This window comes from Tursiops truncatus, chromosome 12, assembly GCF_011762595.2.
Source record: "Tursiops truncatus isolate mTurTru1 chromosome 12, mTurTru1.mat.Y, whole genome shotgun sequence".
Classification (NCBI taxonomy): Eukaryota; Metazoa; Chordata; class Mammalia; order Artiodactyla; family Delphinidae; genus Tursiops; species Tursiops truncatus.
In genome coordinates, this window is record NC_047045.1 from 73,349,395 (window position 1) to 73,372,080 (window position 22,686).

The 22,686-nt window shown below is 41.5% G+C and overlaps 1 protein-coding gene across 2 annotated transcripts in view; it reads left to right on the forward strand.

Annotated features, from left to right (window-relative positions):
• The first annotated feature begins 20,192 nt into the window (after nt 1-20,192).
• Nucleotides 20,193-22,686, forward strand: part of TAB2 (TGF-beta activated kinase 1 (MAP3K7) binding protein 2) — an 86,629-nt gene continuing 84,135 nt past the window's right edge. For both annotated transcript variants that reach the window (XM_033867827.2, XM_033867829.2), the window contains exon 1: nt 20,193-20,577. The gene's annotated coding sequence lies outside the window, so the exon portion shown is untranslated. The remainder of the gene's footprint in view (nt 20,578-22,686) is intronic.

Consider the following 22,686-nt stretch of genomic DNA (forward strand, 5'->3'; position numbering starts at 1 on the left):
TTAAGATATATTCTGGTTGTTTTCTATTTTTTTGCTATCATAAGGAAGGTTGAAGTAAACATCGTTGAACATATACCTTCAAATATATGTCCAATTTTTTCCTCCTAGGAGTGGAATTGTTAGGTCAAACAGTTTGCATATTTAAAATTCCAATACATGTTATTAAACAGCTTTGTGGGAAGCTTATACTATTCTACTCCCAATCCCAGGATATAAGACTGCCTCTGTCTCCACCGTGCCAACACTGAGTTTCCACATTTTTTAAATTTTCACCATTAATAAACAAAAAATTAAATCTCATTGTTTTTGAGTGAAATTGACTAGTGAGAATGAATTTATTTCTCTATGTTTATTGACCATCAGCAATACTTTTAAAAACAACCCCTTTATGTCCTTTGTCCATCTCCTGTTGGCCTGTAGGTTTCCCACCTTATGACTTTTAATAAGCCTTTATATATTAGGGATAGTAATACTATTCTATATAGACTATAAACTCCATGAGGGCCAAGACCATCTTCTTCATCACCACGTGGCCAGCCTCTAGTGTAGTGCCTCACCCAAGGCAGACACTCAAAAAATATCTGCGGAATGACTGACCTTATCCCTCATATATGTTGTAAGTATATTTTTCCAGTTTATGTTTTTCTCAATCTTTTTTCCCCATCCACAAGTTTTTAAATTTCATGTCGTAAAAACTCTATCAATATATTTCTTTACATATTTGAGTCATGTAGTTCCCATCTAAAGATTATTAAAAAAATGATATCAACAAGCATTTGTGTGTACACCACATGTTCCAAGAACTGTTGTAACAACTTTACCTATGTTCCTTCATTTAATCCTTATAACAAGCCTTTTGTCTAGTCATTGAATCCCACCCTACCCCCACCCTAATTATTTCTCCTTAAAAAAACCATTCTAGTTCTTCCTCTCAATTGATTTCATTAATTTTGATGTGTAATGCTTTCACATTTTCTAAATCAGGAGGAAAGGGAATAAAATGAGATGTCTCACAAATATCATATGATATCGCTTATATGTGGAATCTAAAAAAAGGGCACAAATGAACTTATTTACAAAACAGAAATAGAGTCAGAGATGTAGAAAACAAACTTATGGTTACCAAGGGGGAAGGTGAGGTGAGGGATAAATTGGGAGATTGGGACTGACATGTACACACTACTATATATAAAATAGACAACTAATAAGGACCTACTGTATAGCATAGGGAACTCTACTCAATACTCTGTAATAACCTATATGGGAAAAGAATCTAGAAGAGTGGATATATGTATATGTGTAACTGATTCACTTTGCTGTACAGCAGAAACTAACACAAAGTTGTAAATCAACTATATTCCAATAAAAATTAATTTAAAAAAATTAGATGTCTCACTCTCTCCCCCTCATCTCAGCTGCCCCCATTTTCCTCCCCAGTGCATGTATGTGTGTGTGTGTATGTGTGTGTATTTCCCCTTTTCTTTACAAAAACTGTAGCATGCTATACACACTGTTCTGCAACTTTTATTTAATGAAATATCCAGATGCTCTTTAAAATTACTTTGTCAACCTTTGATTGTGCTTGAGTTAAATTTATAACATTGGGGATAATTTTGTCCTTAAAATATTATCTTCCAACTCAAGGTATATTATTTCTAGTTTTCTTCTAGTTTTTCTTGTTTTCTTCAGCAGAGATTTTCATTTTCTTATAAATCCTAAATATTTCTTAAGTTTGTTTCTGAATAGTTGGTCTTTTTAATCTTTCTCCATCTGATACACTGGAAGAAAAAAATACCTCCTTTGTTTTTTTAATGTCATTTACTTTATTACCAATGAGGTAACATATTTTCATACATTTATCGGCCATTCGTATTCTGTGACAATTCATCCTCTCATCTTTAAACATCTGAATGACAGAGGCTTGGAAAGCTGCAGAGGGCAACTAAAACCATTGTTCAACACATTGAAAACCTAATTCATTATTTCCACCAAAAGCACTTCTCCGTTTCTGTTAATGTGATAACAATTCACCATTTTGTAGGCTCAAAATCAGTCTTCCTTTGATAAGTTTTTTCTTCCTTACCCCTTTCATTTGCCTAAAATGATTTTATAAAAAATCTACCATCTGGGAGACCTTCAAGATGGCGGAGGAGTAAGACGTGGAGATCACCTTCCTCCCACAAATACATCAGAAATACATCTATATGTGGAACAATTCCTACAGAACACCTACTGAACGCTGGTAGAAGACCTCAGACTTCCCAAGAGGCAAGAAACTCCCCACATACCTGGCCGTGTGGCTGACAGGATCTTGGTGCTCCGGCCGGGTGTCAGGCCTATGCCTCTGAGGTGGGAGAGCCGAGTTCAGGACATTGGTTGACCAGAGACCACCCAGCTCCACGCAACATCAAACGGCAAAAGCTCTCCCAGAGATCTCCATCTCAACACTAAGACCCAGCTCCAATCAACGACCAGAAAGCTACCGTGCTGGACACTCTATGTCAAAAAACTAGCAAGACAGGAACACAACCCCACCCATTAGCAGAGAGGCTGCCTAAAGTCATAATAAGGTCACAGGCACCCCAAAACACACAACTGGATGTGGTCCTGCCCACCAGAAAGGCAAGATCCAGCCTCATCCACCAGAACACAGGCACCAGTCCCCTCCACCAGGAAGCCTACACAACCCACTGAACCAACCTTAGCCACTGGGGTCAGACACCAAAAACATGGGAATTACTAACCTGCAGCCTGTGAAAAGGAGACTCCAAACACAGTAAATTAAGCAAGATAAGACAGAGAAACACACAGCAGATGATGGAGCAAGGTAAAAACACACCAGACCAAACAAATGAGGAGGAAATAGGCAGTCTAACTGAAAAAGAATTCACAGTAATGACAGTAAAGATGATCCAAAATCTTGGAAATAGAATGGAGAAAATACAAGAAACTTTTAAAAAGGACTCAGAAGAACAAAAGAGCAAACAAACAATGATGAACAACACAATAAATGAAATTTAAAATTCTCTAGAAGGAATCAATAGCAGAATAACTGAGGCATAAGAACGGATAAGTGACCTGGAAGATAAAATAGTGGAAATAACTACCACAGAGCAGAATAAAGAAAAAAAGAATGAAAAGAATTGAGGACAGTCTTAGAGACCTCTCAGACAAAATTAAACACACCAACATTTGAATTATAGGGGTCCCAGAAGACAAAGAGAAAAAGAAAGGGACTGAGAAAATATCTGAAGAGATTATACTTGAAACTTCCCTAATATGGGAAAGGAAAAGTCAGTCAAGTCCTGGAAGCACAGAGAGTCCCATACAGGATAAATTCAAGGAGAAACACGCCAAGACACATATTAATCAAACTATCAAAATTAAGTACAAAGAAAACATATTAAAAGCAGCAAGGGAGGGCTTCCCTGGTGGCGCACTGGTTGAGAGTCCTCCTGCCGATGCAGGGGACATGGGTTCGGCCCCGGTCCGGGAGGATTCCACATGCCGCAGAGCGGCCGGGCCCGTGAGCCATGGCCGCTGAGCCTGCGCGTCCGGAGCCTGTGCTCCACAACGGGAGAGGTCACAACAGTGAGAGGCACGCGTACCACAAAAAAGAAAAAAAAGAAGCAAGGGAAAAACAACAAATAACATAGAATGGAATCCCCATAAGGTTAACAGCTGATCTTTCAGCAGAAACTCTGCAAGCCAGAAGGGACTGGCAGGACATATTTAAACTGATGAAAGGGAAAAAAATACAACCAAGATTACTCTACCCAGCAAGGACCTCATTCAGATTTGAGGGAGAAATTAAAACCTTTACAGACAAGCAAAAGCTAAGAGAATTCAACACCACCAAACAAGCTTTACAACAAATGCTAAAGGAACTTCTCTAGGCAGGAAACACAAGAGAAGGAAAAGAACAACAATAACAAACCCAAATCAATTAAGAAAATGGTAATAGGAACATACATATCGCTAACTACCTTAAATGTAAATGGATTAAATGCTCCAACCAAAAGACATAGACTGGCTGAATGGATATACAAACAAGACCCGTATATATGCTGTCTACAAGAGACCCACTTCAAACCTAGGGACACATACAGACTGAAAGTAAGGGGATGGAAAAAGATATTCCATGCAAATGGAAATCAAAAGAAAGCTGGAGTAGCAATTCTCATATCAGACAAAAGACTTTAAAATAAAGACTATTACAAGAGACAAAGAAAGACACTACATAACGATCAAGGGATCAATCCAAGAAGAAGATATAACAATTGTAAATATTTATGCACCCAACATAGGGACACCTCAATACATAAGGCAAATGCTGACAGCCATAAAAGGGGAAATCAACAGTAACACAGTCATAGTTGGGGACTTTAACACCCCACTTTCACCAATGGACAGATCCTCCAAAATGAAAATAAATAAGGAAACATGAGCTTTAAATGATACATTAAACAAGATGGCCTTAATTGATATTTATAGGACATTCCATCCCCAAAAAACAGAATACACTTTCTTCTCAAGCACTCATGGAACATTCTCCAGGATAGATTATATCTTGGGTCACAAATCAAGCCTTGGTAATTTAAGAAAATTGAAATCCTATCAAGGATCTTTCTGACCACAACGCTATAAGACTAGATATCAATTACAGGGAAAAAAATCTGTAAAAAATGCAAACACATGGAGGCTAAACAATACAGTACTAAATAACCAAGAGATCACTGAAGAAATGAAACAGGAAATCAAAAAATACCAGAAACAAATGACAATGAAAACACGACAATGCAAAACCTATGGGATGCAACAAAAGCAGTTGTAAGAGGGAAGTTTATAGCAATACAATCCTACCTCAAAAAACATCTCAAATAGACAACCTAACTTTACACCTAAAGCAATCAGAGAAAGAAGAACAAAAACACCCCAAATTTAACAGAAGGAAAGAAATCATAAAGATCAGATCAGAAATAAATGAAAAGAAATGAAGGAAACGATAGCAAAGATCAGTAAAACTAAAAGCTGGTTCTTTGAGAAGATAAACAAAATTGATAAACCATTAGCCTTACTCATCAAGAAAAAAAAGGGAAAAGACTCGGATCAATAGAATTAGAAATGAAAAAGGATAAGTAACGCAGCTTCCGGGAAGATGCCGGAAGAGTAAGACGCGGAGATCACCTTCCTCCCCACAGATACACCAGAAATATATCTACACGTGGAACAACTCCTACAGAACACCTACTGAACGCTGGCAGAAGACCTCAGACCTTCCAAAAGGCAAGAAACCCCCCACGTACCTGGGTAGGGCAAAAGAAAAAAGAATAAACAGAGACAAAAGAATAGGGACGGGACCTGCACCAGTGGGAGGGAGCTGTGAAGGAGGAAAGGTTTCTACACACTAGGAAGCCCCTTCGCGGGCGGAGACTGCAGGTGGCGGAGGGGGGAAGTTTCGGAGCCGCAGCCGCGGAGGAGACCACAGCAACAGGGGTGCGGGGGGCAAAGCAGAGAGATTCCCACACAGAGGGTCAGGGCCGACCGGCACTCACCAGCTTGAGAGGCTTGTCTGCTCACCGGCCGGGGCGGGTGGGGCCTGGAGTTGAGGCTCGGGCTTCGGTCGGAGCGCAGGGAGAAGACTGGGGTTGGCGGTGTGAACACAGCCTGCAGGGGGTTAGTGCGCCACGGCTAGCCGGGAGGGAGTCCGGGGAAAAGTCTGGACCAGCCGAAGAGGCAAGAGACTTTTTCTTCCCTCTTTGTTTCCTGGTGCGCGAGGAGAGGGATTTAAGAACGCTGCTTAAAGGAACTCCAGAGACGGGCGTGAGCCGCAGCTAAAAGCACGGGCCCCAGAGACGGGCGGGAGACGCTAAAGCTGCTGCTGCCGCCACCAAGAAGCCTGTATGCGAGCACAGGTTACTACTCACACCCCTCTTCCGGGGAGCCTGTGCAGCCCGCCACTGCCAGGGTCCCGGGATCCAGGGACAACCTCCCCAGGAGAACGCACGGCGCGCCTCAGGCTGGTGCAACGTCACGCCGGCCTCTGCCGCCGCAGGCCCGCCCCGCACTCCGTGCCCCTCCCTCCCCCCCGGGCCGGAGTGAACCAGAGCCCCCGAATCAGCGGCTCTTTAACCCTGTCCTGTCTGCACGAAGAACAGACGCCCTCCAGCGACCTACACGCAGAGGCGGGGCCAAATCCAAAGCTGAGCCCCGGGAGCTGTGAGAACAAAGAAGAGAAAGGGAAATCTCTTCCAGCAGCCTCAGAAGCAGCGGATTAAAGCTCCACAATCAACTTGATGTCTGTGGAATACATGAATAGACAACGAAATATCCCAAATTGAAGAGGTGGATTTTTTTTTTTTTTTTTTTTTTTTTTTTTTTGCGGTACGCGGGCCTCTCACTGTTGTGGCCTCTCCCGTTGCGGAGCACAGGCTCCGGACGCGCAGGCTCAGCAGCCATGGCTCACGGGCCCAGCCGCTCCGCGTCATGTGGGATCTTCCCGGACCGGGGCACGAACCCGCGTACCCTGCATCGGCAGGCGGACTCTCAACCACTGCGCCACCAGGAAAGCCCGAGGAGGTAGACTGAGAGGAAGATTTATGCTGTATAGCTTTGCTTCCACCATTTCTCCTAGGGTTCTATCTGTCCATTTTTTTTGTTGTTTTTTTAATTTATTTTTTCTTAATAATTATTTTTTTATTTTAATAACTTTATTATATTTTATCTTACTTTATTTTACTTTATCTTCTTTCTTTTTTTCCTTCCTTCCTTCCCTCCTTCATTCCTTCCTTCCTCCCTCCCTCCCTCCTTTTTTTCTTTCTTTCGTTCTTTCTTTCTTCTACTAATTTTTTCTTTCTACTTTTTCTCCCTTTTATTCTGAGCCGTGTGGATGAAAGGCTCTTGGTGCTGCAGCCAGGAGTCAGTGCTGTGCCTCTGAGGTGGGAGAGCCAACTTCAGGACACTGGTCCACAAGAGACCTCGCAGCTCCACATAATATCAAATGGCGAAAATCTCCCAGAGATCTCCATCTCAACACCAGCACCCAGCTTCACTCAACGACCAACAAGCTACAGTGCTGGACATCCTATGCCAAACAACTAGCAAGACAGGAACACAACCCCGCCCATTAGCAGAGAGGCTGCCTAAAATCATAATAAGTCCACAGACACCCCAAAACACACCACCAGACGTGGACCTGCCCAACAGAAAGACAGGATCCAGCCTCATCCACCAGAACACAGGCACTAGTCCCCTCCACCAGGAAGCTTACACAACCCACTGAACCAACCTTAGCCACTGGGGACAGACACCAACAACAACGGGAACTATGAGTCTGCAGCCTGCAAAAAGGAGACCACAAACACAGTAAGATAAGCAAAATGAGAAGACAGAAAAACACACAGCAGATGAAGGAGCAAGATAAAAACCCAAAAGACCTAACAAATGAAGAGGAAATAGGCAGTCTACCTGAAAAAGAATTCAGAATAATGATAGTAAAGATGATCCAAAATCTTGGAAATAGAATGGGAAAAATGCAAGAAACATTTAACAAGGACCTAGAAGAACTAAAGATGAAACAAACAATGATGAACAACACAATAAATGAAATTTAAAATACTCTAGATGGGATCAATAGCAGAATAACTGAGGCATAGAACAGATAAGTGACCTGGAAGATAAAATAGTGGAAATAACTACTGCAGAGCAGAATAAAGAAAAAAGAATGAAAAGAACTGAGGACAGTCTCAGAGACTTCTGTGACAATATTAAATGCACCAACATTCGAATGATAGGGGTTCCAGAAGAAGAAGAGAAAAAGAAAGGGGCTGAGAAGATATTTGAAGAGATTATAGTTGAAAACTTCCCTAATATGGGAAAGGAAATAGTTAATCAAGTCCAGGAAGCACAGAGAGTCCCATACAGGATAAATCCAAGGAGAAATACGCCAAGACACATATTAATCAAATTGTCAAAAATTAAATACAGAGAAAACATATTAAAAGCAGCAAGGGAAAAACAACAAATAACACACAAGGGAATCCCCATAAGGTTAACAGCTGATCTTTCAGCAGAAACTCTGCAAGCCAGAAGGGAGTGGCAGGACATATTTAAAGTGATAAAGGAGAAAAACCTACAACCAAGATTACTCTACCCAGCAAGGATCTCATTCAGATTTGATGGAGAAATTAAAACCTTTACAGACAAGCAAAAGCTGAGAGAGTTCGGCACCACCAAACCAGCTCTACAACAACTGCTAAAGGAACTTCTCTAGGCAAGAAGCACAAGAGAAGGAAAAGACCTACAATAACACACCCCAAAAAATTAAGGATATGGGAATACGAACATACATATCAATAATTACCTTAAATGTAAATGGACTAAATGCTCCCACCAAAAGACACAGATTGGCTGAAAGGATACAAAAACAAGACCGAGATATTTGCTGTCTGCAAGAGACCCACTTCAGACCTAGAGACACATACAGACTGAAAGTAAGGGGATGGAAAAAGATATTTCATGCAAATGGAAACCAAAAGAAAGCTGGAGTAGCAATTCTCATATCAGACAAAATAGACTTTAAAATAAAGACTATTACAAGAGACAAAGAAGGACACTACATACTGATCAAGGGATCAATCCAAGAAGAAGATATAAGAATTGTAAATATTTATGCACCCAACATAGGAGCACCTCAATACATAAGGCAAATACTAACAGCCATAAAAGGGGAAATCGACAGTAACACATTCATAGTAGGGGACTTTAACACCCCACTTTCACCAATGGACAGATCATCCAAAATGAAAATAAATAAGGAAACACAAGCTTTAAATGATACATTAAACAAGATGGCCTTAATTGATATTTATAGGACATTCCACCCAAAAACAACAGAATACACCTTTTTCTCAAGTGCTCATGGAACATTCTCCAGGATAGATCATATTTTGGGTGACAAGTCAAACCTTGGTAAATTTAAGAAAATTGAAATTTTTTCAAGTATCTTTTCCAACCACAACACTATGAGACTAGATATCAATTACAGGAAAAGATCTGTAAAAAATACAAACACATGGAGGCTAAACAATACACTACTTAATAACGAAGTGATCACTGAAGAAATCAAAGAGGAAATTAAAAAACTACCTAGAAACAAATGACCCAATATCTATGGGATGCAGTAAAAGCAGTTCTAAGAGGGAAGTTTATAGCAATACAATCTTACCTTAAGAAACAGGAAACACCTCAAATAAACAACCTAACCTTGCACCTAAAGCAATTAGAGAAAGAAGAACAAAAAAAACCCAAAGTTAGCAGAAGGAAAGAAATCATAAAAATCAGACCAGAAATAAAAGAAATGAAGGAAACAATAGCAAAGATCAATAAAACTAAAAGCTGCTTCCTTGAGCAGATAAACAAAATTGATAAACCATTAGCCAGACTCATCAAGAAAAAAAAAGGGAGAAGACTCAGATCAATAGAATTAGAAATGAAAAATGAGAAGTAACAACTGACACTGCAGAAATACAAAACATCATGAGAGATTACTACAAGCAACTCTATGCCAATAAAATGGACAGCCTGGAAGAAATGGACAAATTCTTAGAAATGCAGAACCTTCCAAGACTGAATCAGGAAGAAATAGAAAATATGAACACTGAAATTGAAACTGTGATTTAAAATCTTCCAACAAACAAAAGCCCAGGACCAGATGGCTTCACAGACGAATTCTATCAAACACTTAGAGAAGAGCTAACACCTATCCTTCTCGAACTCTTCCAAAATAAAGCAGAGGGAGGAACACTCCCAAACTCATTCTACGAGGCCACCATCACCTTGATACCAAAACCAGACAAGGATGTCACAAAGAAAGAAAACTATAGGCCAATATCACTGATGAACATAGATGCAAAACTCCTCAACAAACTACTAGCAAACAGAATCCAACAGCACATTAAAAGGATCATCCACCATGATCAAGGGGGGTTTATTCCAGGAATGCAAGGATTCTTCAATATATGCAAAGCAATCAATGTGATAAACCATATTAACAAATTGAAGGAGAAAAACCATATGATCATCTCAACAGATGCAGAGAAAGCTTTTGACAAAATTCAACACCCATTTATGATAAAAACCCTGCAGAAAGTAGGCATAGAGGGAACTTTCCTCAACATAATAGAGGCCATATATGACAAACCTACAGCCAACATCGTCCTCAATGGTGGAAAAACTGAAAGCATTTCCACTAGCATCCGGAGCAAGACAAGGTTGCCCACTCTCACCACTCTTATTCAACATAGTTTTGGAAGTTTTAGTGACAGCAATCAGAGAAGAAAAGGAAATAAAAGGAATCCAAATCGGAAAAGAAGAAGTAAAGCTGTCACTGTTTGCAGATGACATGATACTATACATAGAGAATCCTAAAGTTGCTACCAGAAAACTACTAGAGCTAATCAATGAATCTGGTAAAGTAGCAGGATTCAAAATTAAAGCACAACCATTGTAAAGCAATTATACCCCAATAAAGATGTTAAAAAAAATTAATGCACAGAAATCTCTGGCATTCCTATACACTAATGACGAAAAATCTGAAAGTGAAATCAAGAAAACACTCCTATTTACCATTGCAACAAAAAGAATAAAATATCTAGGAATAAACCTACCTAAGTAGACAAAAGACCTGTATGCAGAAAACTATAAGACACTAATGAAAGAAATTAAAGATGATACAAACAGATGGAGCGATATACCATGTTCATGCATTGGAAGAATCAACGTTGTGATAATGACTATACTACCGAAGGCAATCTACAGATTCGGTGCAATCCCTTTCAACCTCTCAATGCATTTTTCACAGAACTAGAACCAAAAATTTCAAAATTTGTATGGAAACACAAAAGACCCCGAATAGCCAAAGCAATCTTGAGAAAGAAAAATGGAGCTGGAGGAATCAGGCTCCCAGACTTCAGACTATACTACAAAGCCACAGTAATCAAGACAGTATGGTAGTGGCACAAAAACAGAAATATAGATCAATGGAACAGGATAGAAAGCCCAGATATAAACCCACACACCTATGGTCACCTTATCTTTGATAAAGGAGGCAAGAATATACAATGGAGAAAAGAGAGCCTCTTCAGTAAGTGGTGCCAGGAAAACTGGACAGGTACATGTAAAAGAATGAAATTAGAACACTCCCTAACACCATACACAGAAATAAACTCAAAAGGGATTAAAGACCTAAATGTAAGGCCAGACACTATAAAACTCTTAGAGGAAAACATAGGCAGAACACTCTATGACATAAATCACAGCAAGATCCTTTTTGACCCACCTCCTAGAGAAATGGAAATAAAAATAAAAACAAACAATTGGGACCTAATGAAACTTAAAAGCTTTTGCACAGCAAAGGAAACCATAAGCAAGAAGAAAAGACAACCCTCAGAATGGGAGAAAATATTTGCAAATGAAGCAACTGACAAAGGAATAATCTCCAAAATTTACAGCTCATGCAGCTCCATATCAAAAAAACAAACAGCCCAATCCCAAAATGGGCAGAATACCTAAATAGACATTTCTCCAAAGAAGATATACAGATGGCCAACAAACACATGAAAGGATGCTCAACATCACTAATCATTAGAGAAAAACATGACAGTGAGGTATCACCTCACACCAGTCAGAATGTGCATCATCAAAAAATCTACAAACAATAAATGCTGGAGAGTGTGTGGAGAAAAGGGAACCCTCTTGCACTGTTGGTGGGAATGCAAATTGATAAGCCACTATGGAGAACATTATGGAGGTTCCTTAAAAATTAAAAATAGGACGACCATACGACCCAGCAATCCCACTACTGCACATATACCCTGAGAAAACCATAATGGAAAAAGAGTCATGTACCACAATGTTCATTGCAAGTCTACTTACAATAGCCAGGACATGGAAGCAACCTAAGTGTCCATCAACAGATGAATGGATAAAGATGTGGCACATATATACAATGGAATATTACTCAGCCATAAAAAGAAACGAAATTGAGTTATTTGTAGTGAGGTGGATAGACCTAGAGTCTGTCATACAGAGTGAAGTAAGTCAGAAAGAGAAAAACAAATGGTGTATGCTAACACATATATATGGAATCTAAAAAAACAAACAAACAAACAAACTAAAAAAAATGGTTCTGAAGAACCAGGGGCAAGACAGGAATAAAGACACAGACGTAGAGAATGGACTTGAGGACACGGGGTGGGGGAAGGGTAAGCTGGGACGAAGTGAGAGAGTGGCAGGGCCATATACACACTACCAAATGTAAAATAGATAGCTAGTGGGAAGCAGCTGCATAGCACAGGGAGATCAGCTCCGTGCTTTGTGACCACCTAGAGGGGTAGGATAGGGACGGTTGGAGAGAGACGCAAGAGGGAGGAGTTATGGGAATATATGTATACATATAGCTGATTCACTTTGTTATAAAGCAGAAACTAACACATCATTGTAAAACAATTATACTCCAATAATGATGTTAAAAAAAAAATCTACCATCGAAATTTCTCTTGCTCCTGACTTTTTTTTTTTTATTGCCACAGGTTTGTTCAGGTTGTCCATACCTTTGCCTAGAAATGATTGGCTTTGTGGTCTTCCCACCTCCAGCCTCTTCTTTCTCCACCGAATAGAGGACAGATGAAGTACAGATGCAAGTATATTCAGTTGCTCATAAGACTTCAATGGTACACTACTGCCTACCAAACTTAGTTCGTAATGCTACCTTTTTCTGTTTTCTCTCTTACCACTATCCTACGTTTTTCCTACAGTCAACAAAACCAAACTACTGAACATTCCCAAAATATGGTCTATGCTTTTCTGACTTTATGACTTTGCACCTACTATTACATGCACGTGCAATGCCTTCCCTTGTTTTTGTTTGTTTGGTTTGGTTCTGGGGGGGGTTGGTCTTTTGCAATCCCGTCACCTCTTCAAGGCCCATCTGGAATATAATCCCCAAGAAACCTTTCCTGTGGTCCCCTCTTCTTCTGAATTTCCAGAGTAACTTTGTTTCTCTTAAACTTCCCACCCTATTATTATCATCATTGTAAATTTTTTAAGCAAAGAGAAGATGTCTTGCTGGATGGTATGGTGAAAAGGACCTGGGCTATGTGGTCAGAGGATCTGTTCAAAGTCCCACTGTTCACTTAATAATTGTTTTAGATTACCCAATCTAAAGTAAGTCATTTAACCTGTTGAACCTTAAAATCTTTAGTTGTGAATTGGTGGTGGAAGTAATGATGTAGAAAACAAAAGAAACTGTGACAAACAGAGAAGATAATATATGTGAGAAAACCTTGTAAATTGTAAAGCACTGTATAATAAATAGTGGTTTATAACTGGGTTATAAACTCTGGGTTCCTATCACATTTGTGCATCAAGCCAGTGTATCAACGTGCCATATTCTACATCAGACAGTGGCAACATTTTCTGATAAGCTCTTGCATCATGATCTAGTCTCAAAAATGGAAATCAGCATGACTGGTTGGCTGGAAAGATAACAGACTTTTTAACTAATGGTTATCTAAAGGTGAAAAAGAGCCTTAAAAGTACTGAGCACCCCAGTCCAGCCTAAAGCTAGATTATGGAATTTAAACACTAGCTTATTATGCTGGCATAAACTATTCTGAATGAAACAGATTTTTATTCAAGAGTTTATGATCTAGGGTGAAAGGGAGAGACAAAGATGAGAATATTAGCCATTCTAATTCTCTCTGTTTTCAAGTCTAGTCCTGAGGCAAAGGGTAGCTGAGTCCATGAAAAAGACTGTTGATTTCTCATGGATCTGTCTGTTATTATTATTCTCCTGGAATAAGTTTTTAAATCATTCATAAAAACTTCTGGTGCTTCTACCCACAGTGGCATCACACAGCACACACATACCATATTTGGTACACATGAGAGCATGTGACATAAATCACATTGTTTATCCTAGAGAGAAATAAGACAACAATTAATGAGTGACCCTCTTCCTTCATATCACTATCTCCTTTCCATAAGTTTTTAATCCCCTACCCAACACTCTTACTCTGAGCAAAGGACCTTGCTTTCTGCATATTCAAAAGCTTGGAGGCCACCACAACCTCTCTACTGTCCCTCTTTCTAAGATTAAATTTCTCTACATTGTCACCCATTGTTCTCCTTTTAGAAAATGTTTTTATTGAAGTACAAAATATTTTCAGTAAAGTGCCTAAGTCACGCTTAACTTTAGTGTATATATAACTCGATGGATATTTGCATGTGTTTAAATCCAAACAATCACCACCCAGATCAAGATGAAGAATATTTTAGTGCCCCAGCAGGCTCCCGCATGAGTCGTCCTAATCAAAACTCCTCATCCTGTACCCCCCAGAGGTAACCACTATTCTGAATTGTATTACCATCAGTTTCTTTTGCCTGTTCTTGCACTTCACATATACAGAATTATACAATGTGTATTCTTTTCTGTCTGTTTTCTTTTTCTCCTCTCAGAATGTGCATGAGATTCACTGATTTTGTTAAGTGTATCAGTAATTAATTCGTTTTTAAATATGTAACTTTTATTAAGATACAATTCACATACCATAAAATTACCCTTGCAAAGTACAAAATTCAGTGAGTTTTAGTATACTCAGAGTTATGAAACCATCACCAATATATAACTGTAGAACATTTTCATCATCCCCAAAGGAAACTGTGTACCAATTAAAAGCCACTCCATGTTCCACCCTTTCCTCCAGCCTCTGGCAACCACTAATATACTTTCTGTCTCTATGAATTCACCTATTCTGGACAGTTCATATAAATGGAAACATACAATACGTGGTCCTTTGTGACTCGCTTCTTTCATTTAGCAGAAGGTGTTCAAAGTTCATCGCTGTTGTAGCATGTATCAGTGCTTCGTTGCTTTTTATTGCTGAATAATATTCCATTTATCGGTTTTTTGATGGACACGTGCATTTATTTCTCCTGAGTGTATACCCAGGAATGAAATTGTTGGTGTATAAGAATTCTCCAGAGAAACAGAACCAATAGGATACAGAGAGAAAGAATGATGGAGAGATTATAGGAAATTGGCTCACATGATTATGTAGGCTGGCAAGTCCAAAATCTACAGGATGAGCTGGCAGGCTGGATAGCCAGGGGGAGCCAGTGTTGCAGTTTCTGTTCAAAAGCCTGCAGGCTGGAGAACCAGGAAGAGCCTATGTACCAGTTCAAGTCAGGAAGCCATCCAGTTGGGGAAATTCCTCCTAGTGGGGGAAAAGTTGTTCCTTTGTTCTATTCAAGCCTTCAGTGATTGAATGAAGCCCATCTACATTGTGGAGGGCAATCTGCTGTATTCGATGTCCACCAATTTAAATGTTAATCTCATACAAAAACGCCCTCACAAAAACACCCAGAATAATGTTCAGCCAGCTGTTTGGGCACCATGGCCCTGCCAAGTTGACCCATAAAATAAAACAACATAGTTAGGTCATAAAGTAGGCATATGTTTAGCTTTAGTAGACACTGTCAAAGAGTTTTCCAATGTGGTTGAACCAATTTACAATCCCATCTGCAGTATATGAGAGTTCAGGTTGCTCTACACTTTTCTTTGCTAACACTTGGCACTGTTGGACTTTTTAACGTTAGCCCTTCTGTTAGGTAGGCACTGATATGTCATTGCGTTTGTAATTTGCATTTTCCTGATAAGAAATTATGTTGAACACTTTTCTGTGAACTTATTGGCCATTTGGAAATCATCTTATAGGGTACTTCTTCAAGAGTTTTTCCTTATTTTAAAAATTGGGTTGTTTGGTTTTTCTTTTTGATTTATGGAAATTTTCTCATATATTTTGAATGTGAGTCCATTGTCAGATATATGTATTGAAATATGTTCTCTCTTTCTTATTCACTTTCCTGATAGTGTCTTTTGATTAACAGAAGCTTTTTTAAACTTCCCATTTAGGTCTATGATCCATCTTGAATTAATTTTTGTATATGGTGTGAGGTAGGAGTCAAGTATCCTTTTTTTCCATATGAATGGCCAATTGTTCCAGCACCATTTGTTGAAAATATATCCTTTTCTCACTGAATTGCAGCAGTGCCTTTGTCATAAATCAAGTTCTATTTCTGGATTCTCTGTTATGTTCCTTTTGTGTATTCATCTGTCTCTGTGCCAATACCACACTGTCTTAATTACTGAGACTTTTAATGAGTCTTTAAACGTGGTAGCGTTAAGTCTTAAGTTTGTTCTTCTTCAAAATTGTCTTGGTTACTATAGACCCTTCTATTTCCACATAAATTTTAGAATCACCTTTCAATTTGCACACACACATGCACAAACACACACAAATATTTTAGGATAGTCTTCCTTTCTTAATTATTTTTGTCTCAGAAAATGTCCCTTGTCCTAAAAAGCTAAACTCTTCTTGTGCCTTCAATATTATTCCTATAAGTTTCTCTTAGACGCTCAAGAGTCATCATCTCATTCTTGCACCTTCAGTCTTTCCCTCTACTTTGAATCTGTGCTCCAGACGCGCAGGCTCAGCGGCCATGGCTCATGGGCCCAGCCGCTCCGCGGCATGTGGGATCTTCCCGGACCGGGGCACGAACCTGTGTCCCCTGCATCGGCAGGCGGACTCTCAACCACTGCACCACCAGGGAAGCCCCCTAAGCCATTTTAAATTGGAATTTGTTACATCCTTACTGATAGACTGCTTTATATAAATTCATTATGTCTCATTTGGGCTATTGCAATGCTATGCAGTCTTTATGCCCTCAACTCTAATCCATTTCATACATGTGCTGCTAGATTATCCTTCCTAAAGAACTATTTGATCATATTTTTTGTCTTGTCCAAAAGACAACTTCTTTAGTAACTTCCCGTTGCTTAGAGAATTAGTCCAAGCTCAGCAGTTCAGCATTTGTGGTGTTGTACAGCGCTACACTCTGTTACGTACCTTGCACTATGGATACATAGAACTAAGTGCGATCCCTTGAATATGCCTCTCCCTTTCCCGCTTTGTTCATGTTGTCTTTGCCTGGAATTCTCTTGCTCCATCTCCACTTGCCTGTACACAATCTTCTTGAAACTGTCCCTGACATTTCCTCTACTGCCACCCCCTGCAAAGTAAACTCTCCTTCTTCTAAGCTTCTATGGTGTTTATTACCATCTACTTCGTATTGGTGTTATTTACATAGTGTATTCTCTTCTACTACCAGTGCTGTTCAATCATAGAACTTTCTGTGAAGACGGTTAATGAGCACTTGAAATGTGGCTAATGCAACTGGGGGCCTGAACATTTCATTTTGCTTAATTAATTTAAATGTAAATAGCTACAGGTAGCTAGTGGCCACACAGCACTAGACTAAAAGACTCTTGAATGTAGTATAGGGATTATATGTTGTTTTCTCTCTCTAATCATTACAGAGAGCATCTGAAAGGCACAGTCTGCTTTGTTCCCTCATGTTTTCTCCACAGAGCCTTGTGGATAATAGACACTGAATATTTATTGGATCACTAAATATGGATATCACATTTACCAAATATATAGTAAGCGTTCCTATTTCTGTTCCAAATTCAAGTAGATTAAATAGGTGAGAAGAAGGAAAAGTTGAATGACCAAAACTCCCATCTGTCACTGAGAAACAGATGGCTAGTTCCATTATGAAAGGATATCTATTTCTCTATCTCTACCTGTCCATCTCACAACATTCCTTCTCTTGGTTAAGTAGGGAACTCTGCAGTTTAAAGCTCTTTGTTTTTTAAAACTTATTTTGCAATAATTTCATACAGTGAAAAATTGCAAGAATAGTAGAGAAATTCCCATATTCACCAAGTTTTTTAAAATATTTAAACTATTTTAAAATTTAAAAATAACCAAGGGGACTTCCCTGGTGGCCACAGGGAATATTTCAGTGTGTTTTCCGATGAACAAGAATATTCTCATACATAATATATTCAGGAAACTTAACATGGATAACGTACTTTAATCTACAGTTCATATTCCAACTGCATCAATTATCCCAGTAACATCCTAAAGTATAAAATTTTCCTCCTCCAGTAAAGATGTAGTTCACGGTCACATATTGCATTTAGTTGTTAAGTCTTTAGTTTCCTTTAATCTGCAGTTTTGTTTTGTTTTCATGACATTGAGCGTGTTTTAAGAATATGGGCCAGCTATTTTGTAGAATGTTCCTCTATTTGGGTTTGTTTGATGCTTCTCATGATTAGATCCAGGTTAAAGCTCTTCAGTGTTGGTGCGAGGATGTATTGTTATACATACCTTCTCTGCCACCCACTGGTTCTTAGACTTGAGCTATTCACACCTATCGTGTTCGTAAGTTTACAAAGCATTATATTTCTATTAAAATATGTATATATACATTTCATTAAATTTCTAACAATATTTTGTATAAAATATGTAATTCTACCATTTCAAAAGCAATTTTTGGCTCTATATTTTATAGTGGTTTCAAAGAGAAGTGAAATTTACTTAATAATGGATTCAATTTCTCTAAACTCATTTCATTAATTACTTTAACATTTAGTTCGGAAATAGTTTCTCAGAAAGGACTACTGTGAAGTATTAAGGTTCAGTGATTTTTTTTATTACCAAGCATTGCGTACATTAAAACTATAGTCTTCCCATTTTTTAAATCCTAATTTACTCCTCTTAATATCGACAATGGAGAGAAAAATACTTAAATTCTGATACAGTAAGTAATAATAAGTACTTCCGGCTTCTGACGTGGTAAAGGTATTGAATTGGTGCCCTATCCCAATATTTCAGGTATTTTTAAATGATGAGTGAGGGGAAAAGAACTGGCAAAAGTACCTTAACCGTAGAGAAGCCTGTACTTCTTAAGAGATTTTTGTTTTGTTTTGGGTGGGTGTGTGTGTGTTTAAAGGCTCTCGCTGTAACTACAGCGCTCATACTGGAAATAGAAAAATAAAAATGGTCCTTCAGGATTTTTCTGGGGAGTAAGAATTGTTTCAAGGAAGAAACTGGCAGAGAAATGGACAAAAATTTTAAAAATGTAGTGTTTTGGACACCATTAAAGCGCTAGAATGTTTAAATAAATATCTTACATTGTGAGAAACGTGTGAGTGTTAAACACGTTTCATTTTAGGGGGAAATTAAACAAATATTTCTTTAAGAAGATAGAAACAGAAGTCTTTGCTTTGCCTGCCCCCCCCCCCCCCGAAGTTAAAGTGTCTTTGGCTCTGCTTCTAGGACTTCTAGGAACGTGCAATTTAAATAAAATCGAAACAACAAAACCCTTGCAGTATTTAGACTGGTTTTTTCTTTCCAGCGCTCAAGAAGACTCAGAGCCCAACATTTTTTTCCAAACTCGAAGCTGCGAGTTCCGAGCCTTCTAGGACGTGTCCCGCACACTCTCGGGACGACTCTGGTCTCCCGCTCTGACCACAGTCAGCCAGCGGCTCTCGGCGCCGCCTGCCTCCAAAGGGGTGTGTCCCCGCCCCGCCGCGGCCCACCTGCCGCCCTCGGCGGCCCGGGCCCGGTGAAGGCGCGGAGCTGCTGCAGTGCCGCGGCATCGGGTCCGCCCCCCGCCCGGAGCTCGAAGCCCCCTTCCCGCGCGGCGAGGCCAGCAGCCCCACTGGTCCCGCCGCCCGCTTCCGGACGGGCCGAGCCGCGGGGAGCTGAGTTCTTTTCTCCTTTCGACCTAAACTGCTATCGGCCCCCGTTGGGGGGTAAACCTGCTCTTTCTCTCCACACACACACCCCCTCCAAGTAACGGCGGCCGGGATAAAACTTAAAAAGTAGGATCGGGCCCTCCTCTGGCCGTTTGCCTCGGCGCCCCCTCTAGCACGGCCCCGGCGGCTGCCCGCGCCAGTCCGCGCGACCGGGCAGCGTTCTCCCTGCAGCCTTCGCAAGACGGGTGTGGAGTCTGCGAGAGTCGGGGGAGGGGTGCAGGGCGGAGAAAGAGCATCTCCGCGCCGCCGCCACCGCCGCCGCCGCCGCTGGCCGCTCCCCCGCCGCCCGACTGGGGGAGGCCTAGTCACAGCCGCCGCCTCAGCAGCGCCCACAGATCTCGCGGTGTTTGCCGGCGGCCGCGCCGCCATATTGTGTGACAGTATTTTGATTTGCACTGGACTGGCGGAGCCGCGGCGAGAGCGAGCGAGAGCTGGGGGGGTGGGGGGAGGGCAAGCAAGCGCGAGGGGGGTGGGGGCCGAAGGAGGTAGGGAGGCCGAGCGAGCTGGAGCCGAGGAGCGGGGAGAGGCGACGCCACCCAGCCATCGTTTTTGATCTGCAGCAGCCGCCGGCGGGGCGACCCAGCCCGACCCCCTCCCCTCCCCCTCAGCCACGAGCGGCGGCGGCGGCAGCCGGAGGGAGTTGGCGGCGGCGGCCGATCGGAGGGGCTGAGCGGGGAGGGAGGGAGAGCTGAGGTGTCCCCCCTGCCGGGTGGAATCGGAGGCGGCGGCGGCGCTGGCGGCGGCTGTGGTGGTGGAGGCGGCGGCGGCGACGGTGGAGACGGCTGCCGTAGTGGGAGAGGCGGCGGCGGCGGCGGCCGAGGAGGAGGAGGGGGAAGCGGCGGCGGCGAAGGGTAAGCGGACAGCGCTGCCGGGCCTCGGCGGGATCCCCAATCCCGGCTCTCCCCTCAGCTCCCCGCACCCCCCCTTCATCTGGAAGGGACTCTGCCGACTCGCGAGGCCCTTGCGGGGCGTCCGCTTCTTCCTCTCGCTCTTCCTCCCTCCGCCTCCTTCCTTCCCCAGTGGCGAGGCAGAGAGGGAGGCCCCCCAAGTCCTCCAGACCGGGCGGGGGTGGGGAGCATCGGGCCCGGCCTGGGCTCCCGGGAAGAAGTGTGTAGGGGGAGGGGGAGATTCATTGGAGTCGGGCGCCGGGGAGAGCCCCGGGTGGGGGAGGGTGCCGGGGGCGGGGAGGGCCCCTGCCTGCACGGGTGCCCCCGGCCCGCCCCTTTGGCATGTGTGAGATATGGGGGGGCTGGGCCGGGGGGGACGGAGATCTCCTCTGGGGGAGCCGTGGCCCGAGGAGGGATGACTTAGGGGCGAGGGTGTTGCGGGGAGAGATCGAGGGAGTTACGTGGAGGTCGAGGGGAGAGCGTCTTTCCTTTTCCGATGTGGGTTTTCTGCAGCCTTCTGGAAGTGGGGAGCCAGCCCCGCTGTGAGTGTGTGGCTCTTAGATTTCAGAGGATAGTTCTAGCTTTCTGTCCTGTCAACCTCAAACCCTAAGATTGGGGTTGGGGCCGGGAGGCTGAAAGGGTCTGGGTATCGCTGAACAGGTGACAGGTGTATCTTCCCGTTGCTGATGCTGTAAGGCTGCTCGGGCTGGGTAGTATAGCAGAGTGGCGGAGCCCATGTGGCTTCGTATCTATGCGTTTGGCCATGTTTCATTCCATATATAGTATATTTGCGATGTTCGGTTTCTATTCTTCAAGTCAGCTTAATTGTCGTGGAGGAATTCTTCAAATGTTTCTGATAAGCTGGGTTTCCAGGAGAGTGGAGGGAATTTGCAGCTTCACGGGGGTTTCGCAGGAGTTCATGCGTTTCGGGGTCTCCAGTGCGAGGCTGTTTTGAGTGCCTCTCTTCATTGGAAAGTTCTTGAACACTAAGGTCGTATTTGAGGCAACAGTGAGGCAGTATACTTTTGCATCCATTTTGTCTGTTTTAGGTAAGTTTGTAAAGTGTCGAACTTTAGGGTCAGGTTGATTCGCATTTTATAAAAGGAATTCGTTTGTGCTTTAGCTCACTCTTAAAGAGTACGTTGCTCATTATGCAATTTCAGATTTGGCCGGGAATTTTGGTGGGCATGGAATACAATTTTGCTTTCAGTTTTTACACTACTGCTGCTTACCACACTCTTCATACAGTAGCAGAGTATTGACACCTTTTTAAAAGTATCTTTGAATTCCTTGGAACAGTGAAGTCGTGATTGGTTTTAAACCCTGACAGTTTGAAACTTCAGATTTTGAAACCACTGCATTTTCTAATAAAGACAGACACGCTCTTCATCTTACTGTAAGCTTTGGCTGAGCACTTAAATTAGAAACAATGGGAAGAATTGTCAGATAAATGAGTTACAAATTAAAATAGGGCCAAGTTTAAAAAGGATTCAATAGCTTTGAAAAAACGTGTCTGGAAGGAATATATTGAATGATGGCACTATCAGTGTGTTAACAGGAAATAGAACAAAAATTCCAGTGATTCAGAACTTCTGTTGGGGTTTTTTTCCCCTTAAATCTAATCAGTTTCTAATAGAGGGTGCTTAAGATTTAAATCTTTAAAGGATCAACTGAAAGTTGAATGCGTTAATTAGATGAGTAAGTCATCCACTGAATATACTCTGTTATTTCATTTTTCTCTTGGGCACGTGGAATACCTTTTCTGAGTTCAAAAGTATTCTCAGGGGACACTGATGGAATGCAAGTGGTTCAACCCTCTTTAGTGAACTGTCACATAGTAGAACCTGTGCCTTTGTAACTTGTTAAGAAGTGGATAAATGATCAGTCTCATCTGATACAAATTTCCTGAAAAATAAGTTTTAATTTAATCTGATTTGATTGAAATAACACCTATATTTGGTCCTCTCTTTACTGGAAAGAAGCTCTTGCCTTCAGCTAGTGATATTGTTTAAAACTTGCATACAGTTATTGCATCTAATGAAATCAGGAGGTTTTTAAACTCTGCAGAGTTAA